This window comes from Copadichromis virginalis, linkage group LG5 (genome assembly GCF_057382275.1).
Source record: "Copadichromis virginalis isolate Kocher_CV1m ecotype Utaka linkage group LG5, C_Virginalis_male_GT1.1, whole genome shotgun sequence".
Taxonomy (NCBI): domain Eukaryota; kingdom Metazoa; phylum Chordata; class Actinopteri; order Cichliformes; family Cichlidae; genus Copadichromis; species Copadichromis virginalis.
In genome coordinates this window covers 10,103,602-10,125,971 of record NC_140622.1, presented here as the reverse complement: position 1 = coordinate 10,125,971, position 22,370 = coordinate 10,103,602, and the positions used below count along the sequence as shown (strand labels likewise).

General features: G+C 42.3%; 1 protein-coding gene across 8 annotated transcripts in view; it reads right to left on the bottom strand.

Moving 5' to 3' along the window:
• foxp1b (forkhead box P1b) overlaps nt 1-22,370 on the bottom strand; it is a 156,822-nt gene that overhangs the window by 93,768 nt on the left and 40,684 nt on the right. For 7 of the 8 annotated variants that reach the window (XM_085455797.1, XM_085455798.1, XM_085455799.1 and 4 more), the window contains one exon: nt 4,353-4,419. The gene's annotated coding sequence lies outside the window, so the exon portion shown is untranslated. Of the gene's footprint in view, nt 1-3,860; nt 4,187-4,352; nt 4,420-22,370 lie in introns of those variants that run through there. The other variant, XM_085455792.1, reaches the window with a different exon arrangement.

Genomic DNA, 22,370 nt, shown 5'->3' with positions numbered 1-22,370 from the left:
TCAGTACTAAGGCTGAGTAAATCACTAGTGTGGACAAATTTTGTACTTGAGCTCCAGCTTTAATTATGACTCAGTAGTCAAAAGTTTTTGACACTCTCCAGAAAATCAAATAAGCTAATGAGTGGGAACAGTATATGGTGTGAAATGGAGACCCGTGCCAAACTCTGGATTGAATAAAAACAGGGAGATATTATTAAATGTGTCTGGGTTCAAAGGCCCAATTTGTTGTTAATTTCAACATCCATTATGAGCTATTTAAAAACAAATGTAGCCCTCACTCTGCTTTATGTTTCACTGGTCACTTGCTCTTCTCCTTGTCCACTCCCTCGCTATCTTTTCGGGGTTAAGATATAACCGCATGTTTGTGTGAGTGTGTAGGGAAAAACAAAGACTCTGATATTTTCCAGCCCTTTGAATAACTACTGCTGAGTCATTGGTCAGCTATTCAAAAAAAGGGCTTTACCTCGGCCTGAAGTTATTAAAGGAAAGTCTTAGTCCAGGTTCACATGAGTATTACTTTAGGCACCAAGTACATACAGTCAACTATAGGAAGCAGAAGCAGACATGCAACTCCTCCACTTCTGTGCTCTCCACATGTTGACTTTCTTTGTTTGGTTTTTACCCGCCTCTCTTCAGCTCTCGCTCCATCTCAGCCTCATTCCTAATCTCACACCAAAAATGCAAGCTGTTTATTTGCGTAGGTCTGAAACCATTCCATTAAGTAGCCCCACCAGGTGCTTTATCCCTAAAAGGGATTTGTTTTTCTAAAATAAACGGAGAAAGCAAAGGACTGCCAAAGTGATATCTACCATGACATGAAGTGAGCGCAACAAAGTCAAACTATCTAAATAAGAGGCACTGAGGCTTCAAGGAACTTTATGGAATTTTCATACATAGCCACAAACATTCATGTAGTGGAAACAAACAGGAATCTGTAGAATGTGTGCAATATATAAATGTACTGCTGTGCTTTAGGTGGTGAGGGTGTATGTACATAAGATATTCCATCCGTCTCAGCACCACTGCTTTGCTGTAAAGGCAGTCTGACAGATGCTTCCCTAGGTTACCACAAAAAACCCTGTGTAGTCATTTTGCTCAGAAGACAACAAATCAATCCCATTTATTAGCTCTATTTCATCTTTTCTGAAGCTGAGACACAAGGCCAAGACTGAGAAAGAGAGCTCTGGCACTTTTCCTCTCACTTTTGTGATTTTCTTTTCATCTCGCTATAAGACAACTCATCTGCAGATGGAATTTGCTTACTTCTGTCACCTCAGTCAATCTCACACGAGGGCTCTGTCACGTTAGCCGTCTGCACCTGGTAGCCGACTGACATTATCAAAGCTGCTCACTCGCCGAGGCAGACCAGAGAGTACACATCCATCAATATGTTCCAGACCAAGAGAAGACATGGCTGTCTGATGCTGATAGAAAAATAGATTGAAACTTGTCAAATGCGCTTTTCTACAAAAAAAGATATTTTAAGTAGCTTCAAGATCGCACATCTGTGATGACATTATAAGTAGGATTCCACCTACCTCACGACTACAGATAATTCCTATTCAGAGAGTTGCACGGAAAGAATCTCGCCCCATTGTGTAACATACGGTACTGAACATAAGGCGCGAATTTAACTGTGCAACCTGTTTAGTCAGACAATACGAAGGCAGACGATCTGCCAGAGTGTGTACTGATAGCAGCTGATGCACCCATGGGAGCAGAGCATCAGATAGGGAACGCAGACAGTGGCCAGGTGAGGGTGTTTAGAATGCTTTGACACATCCTGCGATCTCAATCAACAGGAAAAGGCAGAGGCATACGGTCGCTGTATGTCTCTGCGCTGGTCTGTATTGTGACGCCTTTGTAGTGACGATAATTTTTCATTTTCACGCTGCCTTGCATCTATTCTGCCTGTCACTGTTTTTAGCCGCAGCAGATAAGCTCAGAGAGTAGATTACGGTACTTACAGTGCATGAAAAACACAGCAACAAAACTGCAAATGACAGAAGCATTTTACTTTCTTGCTAGAAATCTCCCCCATGTGGCACTTTCGCTACAGCGAGTTGTTTATTATGTTCCAAGCTAGGCATAAGCGATTAAAGGAGCTCTTAAGAATCAAAGTGTTATAAATGCATGGAAACACAGCCGGCTGTAAATGCCACAGAATTAGAAGCTTACCGAGCCTAATACTAATACATGGCAATTTTCAGCTTGATGCTGATATAAAGAAATTACTTTTTTAAAGTAAGCAATAAATGCAGTCAAGGGAACGATTACAGAGGCCCTATTTTCATCCCGGCATAAATCTCAACACGACCTTTCTGCGGGTCCAACTCATGAATCCACTTGTTTATTCTTAACGCTTCCATAAAAAGTAGATTAAACAAAGCAACTTCAACAGCTAAATGAAAGCAATATAAGCATTCACAGCAAAGCAAGAATTACAAGACGTGCCTCTTTGCACATTGTGTTCTTCTCTCCCTTACATGGATTCATGAAATTCAAATGACATCCAACATGAGAGGATAAGACTTTGAAAGACCTCAAAACAGGGGAACATGTTTTGGGCATCTGAGGATTGTCTTTTTTTTTTTTTTTTATTGGGTTGGAAAGCTGGATGTCATCAGGTCTGAATAAATTGGCCAAAAAGGAGGCAAACACACGGCACACATCAGAAGCAGCCCTATCACAGAAATATGCCCGTATGATGATAAATATTCCAGATATCCAAATCAAAACTTTTGTCAGTAGCCTGCACCTCAAGTATATGTCATACTCTAAAGTGCATGCTTTTAAAATAAATATTTTTAAAAGTGCGTTCGGTCCAAATGGAGAGAAAAATGAGCACCATACATGCTTTTTCGTCCTCTTTGACTCGATTGCACTTTAAAAGAGCTTTAAACACCAAGACATATTAATCCCATAAGCTGCCACGGGGATTTCTGCATTAGTGATGCAATCAAAATCACATTGGAAGCTTGTGTCAACAATTAAGCTGATCTTGCCACATTAACATTAATTACACAACCATTTGGAAGATTTCAGTGCTGATCTTACATCTGGAGCAGGCAGCTGAGGGCTCTGGTGGAGTGGACCTGAGTATGCGGAGAATGCACTCCAGATAAACTCTCAACATGAGTCCTCTGCTTCCATTTTTTTCCCAAGGCTGAATCTTGTAAACGTGGTAGTGACTGAATCCCAAAAAAGAAGACCAAAGGCTTACTGATACATTGTTACATTGCAGAGAAGAGAGAGTCCTACAGTGCAACTGTAACAACACTTAGATATTTGTTTTCAGAATGTACGGAGAAGCTGCAGCTGTTAATATTTAAGACAGGATTTGTCTACAGGCAGGTGTTTTTTATTAGCAATCCAATATGACATTTTTAACATGCCACTTGAAGAAATATATTCAAAGAAAAACACTTGCAAAGTCTCTCTCGGTTCAAGAGTACAAAGAGTACAATCTCTTTTTTTTTTACTGATCACACAACTATTCATTTTAATATTTATCAAATCAACTAAACAAAACCAAACAAACATGAGTTACATTACTCAGAATAGCTTTGTTGCCATTTAAAAAGCTACCTACAATGAAAGCACTGCTACCCATGTCCAACATATCCACTCACAAGTCACAGCATGTTTTTGGGGGGGAGCTAGTGAGTGAGAGACAGAAAAGAAATAATACAAAGAGAGATGAAAGAAAATATGGCAAAGAGAGGGAGATGAGGTGAGCTTTAAGTTGTACGAGACAGAAAACAGACGCACTCCTCCTCTGAAGCCCTGAGCTCCTGAAGTGTTATCACCCCCCACCCCCCGCATGCAAAGCACTTCTCCAAAGTCCTACTAAGCCTCACCCAATCGCTCCATCCAGAAGTTCACATCCAGGGGGCCTCAGACTCTCTCAGACAGAGACACGGGTGTGAGAAGCAAACCTGAGATACGGGTGATATGCCAACCATAGCAGCTGTGTGTGTACTCCAACTCCCTTGTCTTGTTTGGTAAACACAGCATTACCTTATTTTAGCTAAAACCTTCCTAAAAATCTAGTTACTGTCCGTACGCCCCTGCGTCCAATTAGTCCTTCAACACTAAAAACCTTTTTAAAATCAAACCACTAACTTTCTTAACTAGCCACGGTTCTAGTTTCTGATCAGCAGCTTCTCTAAACACTAACAGAGTGCACCTGTCAAGTCCCCGGCCCACCCTCTTGGCCCTACATGCACACACAAAAATACAGTACACAAACAAGAAAACCACCCTGCATTCAGTTACTTATTAAGCCCTTTCAATAGAGCATTCGCACACACATGCTGGGTCTGGAGTCTGGTAAATGATTGTGTGTTTACCTTCCACGAGGACTTGCTTATTTAAAGCAATCTTCAGTTCCAGCGGTGGTGAAACAGCCTCCTCGCCCTGCAGACACAAAACGGGAGAATTATTTAGAATTCTGAAATAATTACCGCTGCAATGTTCGTCATCAGCACCCTCGAGCCAAATTACAAAAAAAAGAAACACGAGGTACACAGGTGTAAACTACAAGCAGCCGGCAACGAGCCAGCGGCTTCCAGCAGTTGCTATCGATTGGAATTGATAACCGGCACAAACAGTCTTATATGTTCTGAGAAACCAACAGAAAGAAATCAATTCTCTACATTCCTGTGCTGTTTGCCTCCCCTTGTTTGTATGAAGCTGTACAAGCAGTCAGTGTACCTTCCTCAGCTGCTAGGAACGTAAAAGCAACCATTTCAGCTCAGAGCGGGGCAGGAGGCACCTTTCCTTTATCTTCCTGTAGCCTATTATTGTCACCGTCCGACACATCCTCGCATTTCCATCTGCCTGTTAACTACAACTACACCCACTGATGATAACAAGTGAACAATGGGGCTGTCTGTGAGTGAATGGTTTATTTGCAAGACAAAAACTTTTCATATTACTGACACAGGATGCCCTTCTTGGCACCCCCTGCTGGTGAACACACCTCAACTATACCTGCTCTGCCCTCGCTCTACTCCCCTGGGTGGACCTGATCTGAATTCACGGCTTTCCTAAGTGAGCACTCAACCCAGGCGAAGAAAGATGAAAAAAGAAAGAAGGAAACAAAATCTTATTTTTATGGTAAACTGAGAAGTGACTGTGGACCAATATCTCAGGTGAATTTGAATAAAAGCATTAAAGCATATCCAAATATGAAAAAAAGGCTCCAACTCCCTCTCCCGCTGTTCTTTTTTGCCGTTTACATTTGGCAGTCAAAAATGTGGCCGGGCATTTGTGAAAGTGTATATCTAAAGCATGCCGAATGCAGATAAAAACAACCCGGACCAACGTGCCCAGTTTCAGCGTTAATTATGAGTTAAACGCCCTTGTTGAAAACGCGAGTCAACATGCAGCTCGCTCTGAACTCTACCGAGGGTTGAACAATCATTGAAAATGGACCATTCCCACACAACTACCCTATTATTGTGATTCATTACACTTCAATTAACATATCATCAATGGAATCGTAAATCAATGGTGAGTGGTGACAAATGACAGATATTTTCAGTTTCAAACTACTAAACATCATTAATTCCCATCACCTGAAAGAGCCCCGGGAGCTAAATGAGTTTACCCAATGCATAACATCCATTTAGATAAATGTTCCATCATTTTAATGATGGAAAATTTGTACTGGAGAGAAAAGGCAACAACGGGATCCTGATAGCAGCTGTACGCCTTTTCTCCTTGTAATATAAAGCCCATCTTGTAATACCTAAACAGATAATTGTCTCCATTTCAAACAGCACAGGGTTGTAATATTGCCATTTAGAACAGTGGGGGTGCACAGATCGTAGGGTGAGGATAAACAAGCACATGCTGCTTAGCCCGGTTGGGAAAAGGGAACCCATCACACACTCCCACATTGAGATTTTAGGGAATAGAACAACTCCTGGTTGAGATAATTACCCACCAAGGTGGGTTATGTGCATGCTCAGTAAGAGGCCAAATCTAAGAAAATGAATCTAAATGCAACAATTTTAAAAGACAAAGGAAACTAAGAAGCATTTTCTAAGGTTCTCATGCAAAGTCTTGGCTGGCTGTTGCATATCTGCCGTGCCATTTGGTTAAAAAAAAAAAAAAAAAACAACACAACGGCACATAGGACAACAAAGTACTTTTGACATGGAAATCTCACAGTGCAGTGACACGTAAAACTGATACTAACTGCACAGAGTTACACCAGTGATACAAACAAAACAGCACTTTGTTCCACCTAAACCTTTCAGCTAAACTCGTGCAACAAACAACATCTTGGTGAGCACAGAATTCCAATAATCTGCTGGATACAAACTCAATAGAAAAATACCTGTTTGTCAGTTATAGCCTGCAGTTAGCCATTAATCTTGGACTTTCCCAAGGGGGCATGTTCCAGGCTTGTAGTAGCAAAGCTACTAAAAAAACGCATGTTCTGTCATAATTAGTTGCTCTGTGTATTTTCTCCATATTATCTTTCCAGTACAGTCACTCGGATTGTGTTTTCTTTACCTGGGTGGGTTGCTGGATTGATGACAACTCCTGGAAAGAGGTATAAAGCAAAACAAGACTTGATGTCTTGCTGATTTCTGTCAAAAATGACTCACATATCTCAGCAGCGATTGCTTAAAAGTAAAAGATAATGAGCAGGAAGCTTTGACTTTCATTAATTATATACACTTAATTGAAATATGTATTCCACTATGTTTTCATTGAAGAGGTAGTGGAATACTGATAGTGTTACTTCTGTTACTGGATGCCACTTGAAGTAGCCTGAGAAATTTTAAAAACTGGCTACTAGTATGTACAAAGACTACAATGTAAGATATACATAATGAAATGATACAAAAATGAACATTACATTTTTAAGTTAATTATGCATGAAATTTTTATTTGTGCCGCTACGAGACCTTTTTATTAGCCCGATAGCTTTCAGGTGATCCATAAAAATGTTTCCATTTTGTATGCAAATACCACAGGGCTTCATTGTAGTCATGGTGGGAAAAACATGCAAACACCTTATTTTCAGAGGAAATGGAACAATCAGAAGGGTTTTTTGCTATGGTAATGAACGGCTGTGGTTACATGTGAGTGTGAACAAAGACTCATTTTATTCTGTCCACAAACCTGTGAAGTGGACTTTCCTATTTTTTGAAGGGGTCACGGCTTCACAATATGCTCTCTAGTCACAGGTATGTTATCAGTGCCTTTGGCTTTGTTGTAAGATTGCATGTTCAAAATATGAATTAATACCCCTCCACTGAAACGCACCCAATCCCAACAAAAGGCCTGCATTCACTGTGGACAGCTCTTCAGCTCCTCTAATGGACAGGCTCTCCTCTCTCTTCACACCGTGCAGACAAAAAGATGAGGGCCCATGAATATTTACCACTAAGTAAAGTTATTCCATTAATTACTCTAAGCACGCTTAATACTATATCTGTGGCTACTTCTGTGGCGGCTTGTTAATGAACCTTCACATATCATTACCATATTAATTAATGCTCAACTCAATGGTTGTCAATAGGAGGCTGCCAGAGTTGTCTCGTGGTTCTTTACAGCCCATCCTGCATGTTTGGTCCACTTAGCATCAGCATCTGAATAATTCTACAGCATCTATTTATCATGCCAGGCTATAATAGTCTGTTTGAATCTAAACAAAAAAAGTTGAGATACTGGTTTAACGTAGCTAAAAGCATTGTGTAAATAAAATAGTGTGTAGAAGAGTTGTAGTTGTGTAGAGTCACTGATATGCAGGGTCACTGGTATTTGTTTTTAGGGTGTGTGCAGGAGATTTTCCTAGTCACTGTCTGTGCAATGAAACACAGGAAAATCTAAAGCATGACTCACTTCTCAACAAACGCAGCTGCTTACTGTATGATCTGATCTGCCAAAAGGGCTGACTGCACACTATTTTCCCCCTCTTTTCTTCTGGGCTTTTATTAAGAAGGACTGATTAAATGAAAACCATGGCTAAGTCTCATAAAGTCTAAAAAGTCAGCATTTTAAAAAAGTGGAGAAAAATGCATTGTTGTGTTTTTTTCTTTTTAATGTGATTGGCAGGATCAGGGCGTTATATTGTAACACCCACACAGACTGTAAACAACAGCACTTTCTGACACGCAAACAGACTCAAAACCCACCAATTAAACCCAACTTCAATCCAGCCAGCCCTTATTCTGGGTGCTTATTTTCAGATTCTCTTTTTCTAAGCTTAAAAGGCAACAGTGCAGTCTGGTGAATGTCAGGCCTGTCTGATCCCCCAGATTCTTTGGACCTGCCCTCACGTTTTGCTGAGCTAAGAACAAAGTACACAGAGCGCAGCTTTTCTCCATGGAGTGCTTTGCTGTCTTAATATTAACGAAGTGGACCCAAAACAAGCAAGGACAAACATTTCTTTACACTATTCAAATGTGCCCACTGAATATAAAATGTCTCATCCACCACTGAATGCATGCCGCTGTTTACTGATCCATCAGAGAATCGCACTTTGTTTATTATTCTGTCAGCAGAGAAGTCACAGCCAGTGCAGTTCAGCATCCACGGTCAAGAAAGGTTTCACACTTAACATGCAAAATCAGATCAGGCCGGTCGAAATGTTTAACCCCGCTCCTGTATGTACAGCAATGTACAGCACAGCACACACGGCCAGAACATTATGCAATCCCATTTTTACAACAAACCCCTTTCCACCCTGTCAAGCAGGAGGACTGTCAATTCTACCCAGCCATATCAAGTTACCACTCTCGCCCAGGTCCCAGCTCCTCTCCAACCACAGATCCTGTGCGCTATTAATATCAATAAGCTGCAGATTCCATTTCCCCAGACAAAGACAAAGGGAGAACAAGATGCGATGAGTGAGGGGAGGAACTAATACCCTTACGCATCGTGGGGTTAGTAGTCACTCTCACCTCCAACCCTGCTGCACTGAACAAAAGGAATATTTTGCACATGTAAAGCCGGACAATGTCAACTTTAACTAATAGGTCATATATTTTCCAATCATTTGTGGCTGTTTTTAACTGGGACAGCACAACACACACCCCTCAGTACTGCTGCAGCTAACGTTCCTTGAGGTTTCCTTGAGTCTTTTTTTGTTTGTTTGTTTGTTTGTTTGTTTTGCACGTCTATCTTAAAGAATTTAGATTTAATTCTGTTTGCCAGAGCATGAGCAGAAATGAACAAATTAACAAAATGATTCATTGCTTGTTTCATCTCTTTAGAAAACTCTCTAAACACTCGAATACTTCACTGAATTCACCCTTTTGCAATCTTACACTGTACGGCAATTATTATACATGTTGAGTAGCATTGTATTATGACAATAGAGAAAGGCATTGCCATCTACACCCTATACATAAAATCTGTCAATCACTTACAGAACACACCTACAAAGACGCTCGTACAGACTCGCAGTCATGGAGCACTGTGCCATAAAAGGAATGACGAGGAGGAGAAAACAGTGTAAAGATAATATAATCTTCACAGACTTACCTTCCAACAGTTAAACAGACTTTCATCATGTTTACAAAACTGTATATTCATTCATATTTCCTCCAAGCACTGAGTGTTTGAAATCCACTTCGGAAGAAGAGGAGAAAGCTGGCGGTGAAAGTAGTCTAAGTAGTAATGAGGTAGTCAAGTGAGTTTGCATGTGTGTATAAGAGAGAGTGAAAGAGAGAGAGAGAGAACTAGCCTGGCCAGACGGAAGAGCTGAGAGGTACTAAAGGTATGTGGTCAAAACACAACAAAAGTCGGCGCCGTGCTCTAAATTAAACATGCAGGAAGAGGCCCGTTTGCATAAACACAAACACTCAGCAAATGAAGAACTAGCACGGAGCAGACGCCTGCTGGGAGCCCTACCTGTCCTAGCCTCTTTTAATTAGACAAGAGCATACAGAACAAATGAACATCAGCGAGGTCAAAAAAACAGAACAGGAAAAACAAAAAAGAAAAAAAAAAAACTTCCTCATGCCTCTGATGACACGAACAGAGGATTTCCCAACAGTTACACAGAAGGCACTTGACTTTCTCTACACTTTGTCAAACACCATACATGAGCATTTTACTTTTACATCCACACAGCTAATTACTTCATCAATAGGCACTCTGCAAGGCTGAGGATAAAATTCTGACTAAATAAAATGTACCAGTCTAAAAATGTCACCAGAGCATGAAGTCTTCAACATGAAACTACTTAATTACAACCTAAAATACTAATTAAATTTTTAAATATCAAATTTAATTAATGTAAGTAGGTCATTTTTTGGTGTGGGCTTTCATTAAATGATGTCCTCGATTAAAATGAAAGTACACCTTGTGATCTTCTTGTTCTTCCTTACATATGCTTCTCTTCTTCCCACCCCCTGGTGGAAAACCTGAATTTTAGCAGGGAGGAAAAAGTGATTTTTACGAACATCCATCGTCCAATGCCTTTCTTCCTAAAGACACTGCTGTTCCCACTCTCCTCTCTACACCCCTGATCCCTCCCCCACACCTTCTTATTTGCTTCATCTGTTTCTTGGGCCAGGAATGCAGAAGTTTGTGCTGTAAGTGGGAAGCTCCTGAAAAAAGCGAGAGAAAAGAAAATCCTATCTTAGTAAAAACAAAACAAAAAGAATGGAAGCTGAGCCCCTCCAGAAAGTCTAGAGAGAAGCATCAGATGCTGAGTGACACATACTGATGTGGCCAGTCAAAGATGCAATTTTCATGTGAAACCCTCTCAAATGGATCAGGGGAAAAGGAGGGGCTAGGGGTGAGGTGACACAAGTTGACAGGAGAGGAGCGAGAGAGAGAAATTGAGGGGTGAGAGAGGGTAGGATAGAGGGAAAAAGAGCAAAAATGAGACCTCGGGAAAATAAACAGGGTGTTGGGTTTCAAAGGCAAGGGGGACACAGGCATTCCATTGTTCAAGCCAATTATCAGTAGAAAATAATAACAACAGATGGATCCAGAGCGGCCAACTTGTGCCGGAGCACCGTAGCGCTGGAGAACAGATGATGAAATGTGAGAGTGCTGTTGGAGGGGCAAGAGGGACAGGAGGGGTGGGGAGGTGCTGCTGCCCTACACACACACACACACACACACACACATAAAGTGACACACAGCTCCTCACACCAGATGTGAACTTCTACAAGGACAGCATAATATGTGCTCTCTGGCCACCATTTGTACCGTACAATAGTTTAGTCAACAGCACCACGTGTTCAAAAGGGGCATCTGAAGTCAGATGACACATATGGCCCCCGTGTTGCCATGTGATAAATTCAAATCTGTGCATTCCTTTGGTGCTCAACAAAGCGGGGTCATTTGTTGGTGAACACATGCTTGTTGCTGTAACAACAATAAAGCATGTAATACACAGAATGAACATGCATTTTATTTATTTATTTTTCTTTCACTCTGATGACCTCCTGTGATGTTGTCATTTGATGTTTTACAGCATATTTTATGTTCACAGGAAGAACAGAAAGCTTCACTAGTGCAGCGGAGGCAGACCTCATTGACTCTGGCTTCATTCACAGATCCCTCATATCATCCATGGACTGACAGGCAGCGGAGGGGGCTTGCAACCTTAAAACAAAACCAATTCTCTGTGTGTCCTGTCAAGGGTGGGAGATGTCTGCAGATAGCAGTACAAAAGATCTGCCCTTCCTTTCCACAAGAAAAGAGAAGTTTTCATTTCATTAACTCCAGACTAAAGCGTAATTATCTCCCTGCAGACCTTAATCACCAACAGAAGGATAATAGAACAAAAGGCAGTTTCTTCTTCAGTCATTAAAGTTTTTTTTAATGTTGTTGTTCTTTTTTCCTTTCCTCCGCACTTTAGACGAGTCCATCAAACAATGCAAAAGATTAATGGGGGCTGGATTAAAGTCTCATTTTCAAAAACTGTTAGTTAAGGAGGTTAAAAGATTTTGGCCGATTTGCTTGAATGCGTCATCTTTGGCTCCTTTTTATCAGGCGGTTTGACCTGTTGACCAGCAGGGGCTTTGGGTTGGCTCTGAAAGGATCACGATGTTGGATCAATAAACGATTCGATTAAAAGTGGTAGAAAAAAAAGCAAATATAATCAGTCTGAACACCAAAACACCTCTTTACAATTGTATATAATCTAAATGACTAGCATTGCTTGAAGCTGCTTGTGATATTATACCGTGAATGAAAAATCCCAGGAGGATTGTATAGACGGATTTCTGCAGCAGGAAGAAAAAAAGAATGGAAAACTTTGCCTAGATTTAATTAGCTCATGAGAAATAATTGCCATTAGCAAATCCCGTCAAATGGGGTTGAGGCATTTTGCTGTAAAAAAAGAAAAAAAAAGTCATATTTTTGGATGATGAGGAGACAAAGGGTTTTCAAACAGGAACTGGCGGGCCATCAGCCGTTTAGTGCACTGACACTGGGGTCGAGTTAATTAGACTATTGTCATTTTAATCAGGACAGCACGGCGGCCATCACTTCCTGAAAGAGCCAGTGGACTTTAAACAGCTGAGGGATTTTTGTGTACGTGTGTGCATGCGTGTGAATGTATGCGCATGCACTGCATGTGTGTTGGGCCTGAGGTGTCATCCGGCTATGGGTTATGGGGTATGGTCTGGTTCCCTCACATGCTTAGAACATTAATGAGCTGGAGACACACCACGGAAACAAAGGACCCTGAAGGATCACCAGGGGAAACTACTCGCCTCTACTCTACTCATGTCTCAGTTCATTTGAAAATAATTTAAATATCAAATATTTGAAATAATTTGCTTCTCCCTGGCTATCAGATTTTGAATAGGGAGTCTTTCATGTCTTCGTTATTATGTTCTTCACTAGCATTAGCATTTAAAACATAATTAATGTAACCATATTTTCGAGGTGCTTACCATTATGTTAGAATAATGGTTTATTTTTGTCTGATTTCCATATTTTATAAATACAATGGGACGATCGTAATAACAAACCCAAAGAATGGCAAATGATAGATCAAATCTTTGCTGAATATCATTAATCTAAAGAGAGTTTTAATCAAAACTGACAAAAGACTAGATTTAACCTGCTCAAGGCTTGCATGATGAAACTCACTTTGTGCCACTCTTTGTGAAAAACAGATAAAGAATGGTCGGTCGTATTTAGCCACCAGGCTTCGGAGCAAAAGTTGGGGGTGGAGCAGAATAACTCGAGCTGTCAGTGGAGCGCTGCCAATCAGTGGAGGTGATAAGGGGACCAGCTTAATGTTAACAACAAAACATCTTTGTGACTTTTCCCCTGGCCATAGTTCAGGTCATCTGTGGACAAGGTCACAAAGGTAACCTGGAGACAAATGCTGGTGAACTTCCCCCCGTGACACCGCCGCCAGCCCCGGGGGCAGGGCTGGCCAATGACATTAGCCAAGCTTCTGAGTACAAAGTAGACTCCTGCAATATTTCACATTCCCCAACCTCAAGGGAAGCTGCATTAAAAGAGGCTGGAGCGGCCCTGGCACATTTGGCTCTGTGTCACCACTACTATGTCTGTTTATGATTATATTAATGGTTCTGTAAGTTCATCGTTTTTAACATTAGTCATTAATATTTCACAGGGAGTTAATATTAATCTGATCAGAAATTATCTTCCTTCAATAATTCAAAATTCACATTAATAATTCAATAAAAAGAATGTTCTGCATAGTTGAGAGGGGAAAAATGAAGATATTCAATAACTAGAAAAGTCGCAATACAGCCCCAACTTGGCTACAGCGTAGCAGCAGAATGTAAAAAGCCACGAGCAGCTTTAATGCAATGCAGCTTGTTAGCAGGAACTAAGGTAACCTTGGTCAACTTAATATGAGTTGTAATCCAGATTAAATAGACTGACTAACCCGGGACCAGAGGTTGCTGTATCCACTTGTGTACATTCAGAGATAAAGAAGAAACGCAGACAGTGAAGTCTCTGTGCCATTAGAAGCGCTGCACCATCCAAGTTCTTCAATAAGAGATTTGCAGGGATTAGACTGTGAAATAAAGACCTAATCTTTATTTGACAGGGAAGCCAATCTCTGGCTCACTGGTCAACCCCCTTGTGGCAGGCGCCTCTTTCACAACTCACTTTCACTGTTACACACCTCAGGCTTATTTAAAACCACATTTAGGCTGCACACTCTAGCCTGTATGAGGTCTCAATGTAATTATCATACGAAAAAGACAAAAAAAAAAGAGATGAACTGTGAGCAGAGGCACAGAGGCAGAAAGACTTATTCCACAAACGACATCCAGTGTCTTACCTGCATGTGAGTGCATTGTGAGAGCAGGTTCCTTTGGTAATTTTCCTTTTTCAGCTGGCCTAAGCTGTGCCTGATTAAAAATCTAACCAATTTCCATGTGCAGTTCAATGACAGATGGAAAGAGATATTTCATGGAGATGTATAGTCGAGACTGATAAACTATTAATCACACTGCCGGACAATGACACCAGCTAAATTTAAACGCAAAGTGAAAAGGCGTCAAGTAACAGCCTCCCTTATTCCTTAAATTATTCATTACAGGGAGCTGTTATTGGACAGCAAATAGAATTAAAGCTCACAGATTCCACTTAATTACAGTACGTGTTGATGGTGGCTACAGATGTCACAGTTTGGACTGGCAATCCTTCACTAAGTTTAACCCTGTCAGACAGTGACCACGGTCGACTCCTGTCCTGCTGTCTTCTTTTCACCATCCCTCTGTATCTGTGTGCTGTATATTTCTAATATAAGAGAAATATGTTAATAACATATCTAAAATTATCTCAAGTGAAATCTATTCCTCACGGCCCTTTTCTTCCAAACCAGTGTGCTGCATATTTGCAAATCTGTTGTTTGATATGCACAGATTTGAAACTTAATAACAAAATTTTATTACAAGAACAAAAAGCAGAAAAAGATTGGGGGGGGGGGGGGGGTATTTATAAATGTTGTGGTCCTATAGTCTGTCCTGCAGGGCAGCACTGACTCTGCCGTTCACATCTTTGCAGTACTGTCAACGGCACATGCAGCAGAGGCGCATCACAGCTGAGCAGACAGTGGTGCAGAGTGAAGAAGTGTCCTCATGGTAAAGCATCAGTTAACAGTCAACAACCTCATTATCAGGGTATCTACAGCTATAAGCAAGTTAAATTTCAGACTTTGTACGACCTTCTTGTAACCCACATAAAATGGGGGTACCACTTTAAGGACTGATATGAGGAGAGATGGACAGCCTGCCCAACCAATCGAAATGCACAGGTCCCAGTATGTTTTGACCAATGGGAGAGCAGTCTGCCGCTGTATGTCCCACCTACGTGCTCTGTGTTTGCTGCTATGTGTGGAGGTAGTCGCATGCTGGCAGGAGAAAAGAGAGACTGAAGCTTTTGAGCTGGAAAAAAAGTATTAGATATAAGTTGCAACCAACTGTGTTGCACATAAGTTCACTGGTTATCAGCTAACTTTCATGTTAGAAGTAGCCGCAGTGAGTAAACAGGCAAATGCTGCATTTTTCTGGTGACTTTAAAAAGTACCGCGTGGAGCTAAACTGTTAGCCTTTGTTAGCTCTGGTTGCTATCAACTGCCTGGGAGTTCATCTCAATCTGCTTCCAGAAGTAAGGTAACACTTGAAGCGCAACTTATGTTTATTTTTCCTTCATGTCGTATTACGGTTATTAAAGAGAAAACATGTCCTGTTACGTTATTTAGAGCCCTGCATTTTCCGACCGAGAGACACTATGCCATTGTCTTCGGCCGTGATGCGCTGAGATCGGTCAGGTTTTTTTTGTATGCTGAATTGTTCCTGAGGTGGATTCCTCCGGTGAAATAGATGGCGAGCCTTCCCACCTGGACTTAGAGAGACTGAGATTCGCTTCTTTTCCACTTGATGATCTGCTGCACCTTGCGGTGTGGTAGGACTGTATCACTCACACTTTCACGCACAGCTGGTTATACATAAGACCACTGACTGACATTCTTTCATCCCTATTTTCTTTCACACCCTAGGAATTTTTTGGACTTTACCCCTTGGACATTTTTTATTTGGGACTTTAAATAATGAGCTGTTGTGTAGAGCATTCTCCACATGTGAAAAGAGTGTGAGATTTTCATTTGAATGTACATTGGATTTGTGTAATCTGTTTCTATAAGAGTTAAGGAGTCAGGTTACTAGGGTGCACCCGAGCATTGAAACCCGAACATTGAAAACCAAAAATAACACTTGGCCAAGTCATTGCTTTAGTAGTTTGTGTTTTACTTTTCTTTTAATTTTTGTAAGTTTCCTTTCTACCATTGTAAAGTGTCTTTAACCTGTGCTTGTCAACCTTATGGTTTATGTCACTAAAGTTGGCTGGTTCTTTTGAGTTACATTCTTGTCTCTGTGTCTCATTTGAACACACCCCTGTGCTCCTATAGTCGAGCCTATTGGCCCATTGATATATTCTTTTCAACAATTCCCCTTACTGTGTTACAGTGAGAGCTTTGGCGAGCCAGCCAGGAGCATGGTTGTGTGTGTTTAAGTGCTAGACAATTTGTGTGTGGTGTTTAAAAGTGCTTAATCTGAGCTATAACTTCTAGAGAGAAAATGGATGTTGTGCTAAGTGAATCCGTCAGAATTCCCAATTCTGTAGTTGTTAGTGGGATCACAGGATCAGAGACTGATGAGGAAGTGTCCACTTTCCTCCAAAAATATGGTTCCATCAACCGTTACTTTCGTCTAGACGATCCTGAGTCAGATTACCATAAGCACATGATCATCGAGTTTACACATGAGACTGCCATGCACACATTGGAGCCACTGTTACCTCTGCGGCTTCCAAGTACAACCCAAGCAGGCATCGTGTATGAGTTAAAGGCCTTAGGAAGTGTTTACTCCCTTGATGCCAGAAACAAAGCCACTAAAATGTACATGGAACAGCTCCGTGAAATTGCCAAACTGAGTGGAAATTCATTAGAGGAGATGTTAAAGGAAGAACTTAAAAATCTGGTTTCATCGGCAGGAAGTGCTATTTCCCAGTCATCTCAAACTGGTCCAGAATCCTCAACTGTACAGAGCCCACTTCCACAGAAAGACTTAACCAGCAAGGGAGACGTTTCATTTTCTGAGGACCCTCAATCAGGTGTACCTCTAGACTCCACAGTTTTGACATCACCAAATAACGCAAGTAAATCTCTTACCTCTCCCAATTTCAGTGAAAACCTGACTGATTTCAGCCCCTCACAGACTCTTCCAGCTTCTTCTGGGGCCGCTTCTAGCCCCATAATTGATGTTAATCCAACTGCTGTTCAGCGAGTAGTTGTTGAGCATGTAGTGCGCAGCAATGAGAGCTCACCCCAGTTCGCATCATCTGGTAGACTCAGGGCTTATTCGGGCAAGAGCCCACGTCCTAGCCATGAGGCAGATTATGATACGTGGCGAGCTAGTGTTGAAATCCTTATTAGAGATCCTTCTGTGTCTGATCTGCACTGCACACATCGTATACTTGACAGTCTGCTTCCTCCTGCTTCCGAGATGATTAAACATCTGAGTCCACAGTCTAGACCCTCTGCTTATCTTGAGTTGCTTGACTCTGCCTACGGAACAGTCGAAGATGGTGATGAGCTGCATGCTAGGTTCATGAGCACATTTCAAAATGATGGAGAGAGAGCTTCTGTTTTCCTGCAGAGGCTGCACACTGCATTAAGTAGAGCCATGAGACGTGGTGGTGTGTCCGCTCATGATTTTAACCAACAGCTCTTAAAGCAGTTCATTCGAGGTTGTTGGGAGAATGCACTAATAATCGATCTTCAGCTAGAACAAAAAAAAGAAAACCCACCTTCCTTTGCAGAGCTGCTGCTTCTTCTTAGGACAGAAGAAGATAAACAGGCTGCAAAACTGAGCCGCATGAGGCAGCATTTTAGTCATGCTAAGTCTGCCCAAAACTCTAGAAAGCAGCACGCCACGTCACACGTGCAACTCGCACACACCACCAATAATCTGGTGGACAAATCTGATCTTGAGACGCTAAAGCAACAAGTTGCTGACCTCAGCATTCAGCTTAACAGTCTTGTATCTGAGAATCATAAGACGAAACAACCTAAGCAGCAAAAAGCGAGGTCCGTCACACCTGACACCCACGGTGTGAAACCAAAAGTGGCCAGTCAGCATCCCTCCACATTTAAAGCTAACAGTAGACCACGTCCATGGTACTGTTTCCAGTGTGGGGAGGATGGCCATGTCGTCTCAGTTTGTGATAAAGCGCCAAACCCTTCCCTTGTAGCAGCTAAGAAAAGACAGCTGAAAGAAAAACAGGCTGCTTGGGAAGCCTCTAATGCTTCTCGAAGTGAGGCACATTTAAACTGAAGCCTACTCCCATAGAGGGACATATGGGAGTGGAGTCTTGCAATGTCAGTCCCAAAATCCTGAAACCTGCCATTAAAAACGTTAAAGTGGAAGGATCAAAATTTCCACATGGCCTTGTAGGAACTAAGACCACAGCTCAAGTAACTATTGCAGGAAGAGACACAAACTGTCTTTTGGACACGGGTTCACAAGTCACAACTGTACCCCAGTCTTTTTATGAAGAACATCTTGCAGATCTGACCATTCATCCCTTAAATGAGTTGCTTGAAGTGGAGGGTGCCAATGGCCAGTCTGTCCCTTACTTAGGATATGTTGAGCTTACCATCACCTTTCCTAAAGAGTTTGTAGGCTCTGATATTGATGTTCACACTCTGGCCTTGGTTATCCCCCATCTCCGCTCTACAGCCCATGAGCAGGTACTCATAGGCACAAACACCCTTGATGCCCTCTATGCTAATTACCAGAAGCTTTCACCCTTTCAGCCTTTGTTTAATGGGTATCAAGCAGTTCTCCAAATACTTGAGATGCGACAAAGAAACTTTAACTCTGGTAGCCTTGGTTGTGCAAAACTGACAGGTAAGATGCCTGCAGTCGTTCCTGCAGGACAGACTGTTGTCCTGGAGGCCTCTGTCAATGTAAATCCCGTGAACATGCAAAGAGATGCTGTCCTTGAACATCCTTCAGCTTCTTCACTACCAAATGGCTTGCTAGTTTCAGCAATTGCAGTCACTTTACCACGCAAACGTCAGTGTCTTCTCCCTGTCGTAGTGAGAAATGAAACCAACCATGACATTGTCATACCCCCCAAAACACCTTTGGCAGATGTTAATGCTATCTTGCAAGTGCTACACAAAGAGCAAACTGTCAGAGAACCAGACTGCTCTAAATTTCAAGCTAAGTCTTCCTCAGAACTGAGCTTTGATTTTGGAGATTCGCCCTTACCCACTGAATGGAAGGAACGAGTTACAAACATGTTAAACGACATGCCAAATGTCTTCTCTCAGAACGAATTGGACTTTGGACACACTGACAAAGTCAAACACCATATCAAACTCAGTGATGAGACACCCTTTAAACAAAGAGCACGTCCCATACACCCCAATGATGTGGATGCTGTGAGACAACATCTACAGGAACTCCTTGATTCTGGTGTTATACGAGAATCTGAGTCCCCGTTTGCTTCCCCCATTGTTGTCGTTCGTAAAAAGAATGGCTCTGTTCGTCTGTGTGTAGACTACAGAAAGCTGAACCTGCAGACCATCAAAGATGCTTATGCCCTTCCAAAATTGGAAGATGCATTCAGTGCTCTTGCGGGTTCTAAGTGGTTTTCGGTCCTAGACCTCAAGTCTGGATACTACCAGGTTGAGATGGAGGAAGCAGACAAGAATAAGACCGCATTTGTTTGCCCACTTGGATTTTGGGAATTTAATAGGATGCCCCAGGGGATCACAAATGCGCCTTCGACGTTCCAGAGATTGATGGAGAAGTGTGTAGGAGATATGAATCTCAAAGAGGTTCTGGTGTTCATTGATGACCTGATTGTCTTCTCATCATCCCTGGAGGAACATGAACAGCGTTTGAAACATGTCCTGCAACGACTGATGTCATATGGCTTGAAACTGGCACCAGAAAAGTGCAAATTCTTTCAGACTTCGGTAAAATACCTTGGTCACATTGTTTCCGCAAGAGGAGTAGAGACTGACCCTGACAAAGTTGAGGCCTTAAAGACCTGGCCCATCCCCACAAATCTTAAGGAACTTCAGTCCTTTTTAGGATTTGCTGGATATTATCGAAGGTTTATTCAGGGGTACTCTGTCATTGTCAGACCACTTAACGAACTAACCTCGGGCTACCCACCAATTAGGAAGCGGAACAACAAGCCAAGGACACACGCAAATTCAGAGTATCGCAACCCAAAGGAACCCTTTGGTCAGCGTTGGACACCTCAATGTCAGGAGGCCTTTGACCAAATAATAGCAAAGCTAACCTCCGCTCCAATCTTGGGATTTGCAGACCCCCAGCTTCCATATGTTTTACATACGGACGCCAGTACCATTGGCCTTGGTGCTGCCTTATATCAGGTACAAGATGGACAGTCCAGGGTCATAGCTTTTGCAAGTCGTGGTCTTTCAAAGAGTGAGAGGAAGTACCCAGCCCATAAGCTGGAGTTTTTGGCCCTTAAGTGGGCAGTCACGGAAAAATTCTCTGACTACCTATATGGTACAGACTTTGTAGTAGTGACTGACAGCAACCCTCTTACATACATCTTGACCTCTGGAAAGCTTGATGCAACAGGGTATAGGTGGCTGTCCAGTCTTTCCACCTATTCATTTAGTCTTCAGTACAGAGCGGGAAAACAAAATATGGATGCTGATGCGCTCTCGCGTCGTCCTCACAGTCCACCAGAGGATGATTATGCATCTAAGAAGGAGAGTGAGAGAATCCGGCAGTTCACACTGTACCATCTGAGCAACCCTGAGAGTCCAGAGACTGTTCCCTTGGATGTAATTCAGGCTATTTGTGAGCGCCATATGGTCACCTCAGCCGTAGCTAATGTTGGATCCACCACTTCTGGGTTGACCTTAGTTGAATCCCTCACTCACCAGTCCACAGCTATTCCCGACTGCTTCCAACAGGAGCAAGTGGATGGGCTTCCCATTGTCCACTCAATTTCTGAGAAGGAGTTGAGGCAAAAGCAGACATTGGACCCTGCTATCAATGCAGTGATTGTACTCTTGGAGACTGGCGAAACTCCACCTCCCAGCCTTAGGTTAGAGCTACCAGAACTTCCCCTGTTACTCAGAGAGTTAAATCGGCTTGAAATACAGAACGGGGTGCTCTACCGTAAGCGGCAAGATGGTCCCAACACCTCATATCAGCTTGTGCTCCCTGAGGAGCTAAGAGCCACAGCACTTACAAGCCTTCATCATGATATGGGCCATCTTGGAGTCGAACGAACAGTAGACTTGGCAAGGGCCAGATTTTATTGGCCGAAAATGCACATGACCATAGAAAAAATGGTCAAATCTTGTGAGCGATGTATTCGTCGAAAAACACCTCCAGAGAAAGCTGCTCCATTGATAAACATTAAGACCTGCAGACCTCTCGAACTAGTGTGCATGGACTTTTTATCAATAGAGCCAGATCGCTCAAACACGAAAGATGTATTGGTCATAACTGACCATTTCACAAAGTATGCTGTGGCAGTGCCAACTCCAAATCAACGAGCACAGACTGTAGCAAAGTGTCTCTGGGACAACTTCATTGTCCATTATGGTTTTCCCGAAAAGCTTCTTAGTGATCAGGGTCCTGACTTTGAATCAAAGACCATCAAGGAACTCTGTGAACTTACTGGCATGAAGAAAGTGCGTACAACCCCCTACCACCCTAGAGGGAATCCGGTTGAGAGATTCAACCGCACTCTTCTCCAGATGCTTGGGACACTGGATCGGTCAGATAAACTCCACTGGAGAGACTTCGTCAAGTCTCTGGTACATGCTTATAATTGTACGAAGAGTGACGTGACTGGATTTTCCCCCTATGAATTGATGTTTGGGAGGCAACCAAGACTGCCCATTGACTTAATCTTTAGGTTGCCCACTAATGCTACTAAGCAGACTCATTCCCAGTACGTCGGTAACCTAAAATCTCGCTTGGAAGAAAGCTACCGGATTGCCACAAATAATGCACAAAAGAATGCAGGTCGCAACAAAGCCAGATTTGACCGACGAGTGGTTGAATCAACATTGCAGAGTGGAGACAGAGTTCTTGTACGAAATGTGAAGCTGCGTGGAAAACATAAGCTGGCAGATAAGTGGGAAACGGATGTTTACATTGTCCTTAAGCGAGCTGGAGAAATGCCGGTCTACACAGTTAAACCTGAGGGTAAAGATGGACCTGTGCGGACTCTACATCGTGACTTGCTTCTCCCATGTGGATTTCTGTCAGCAGCTGCAGAACCCGAGACAGTCAAAACCCATCCAAACAGGAGACCCAGAACAAGGCAGTGTTCTGTTGTCGAGGGGGAAGATGAAATTCCCTCTGATATGG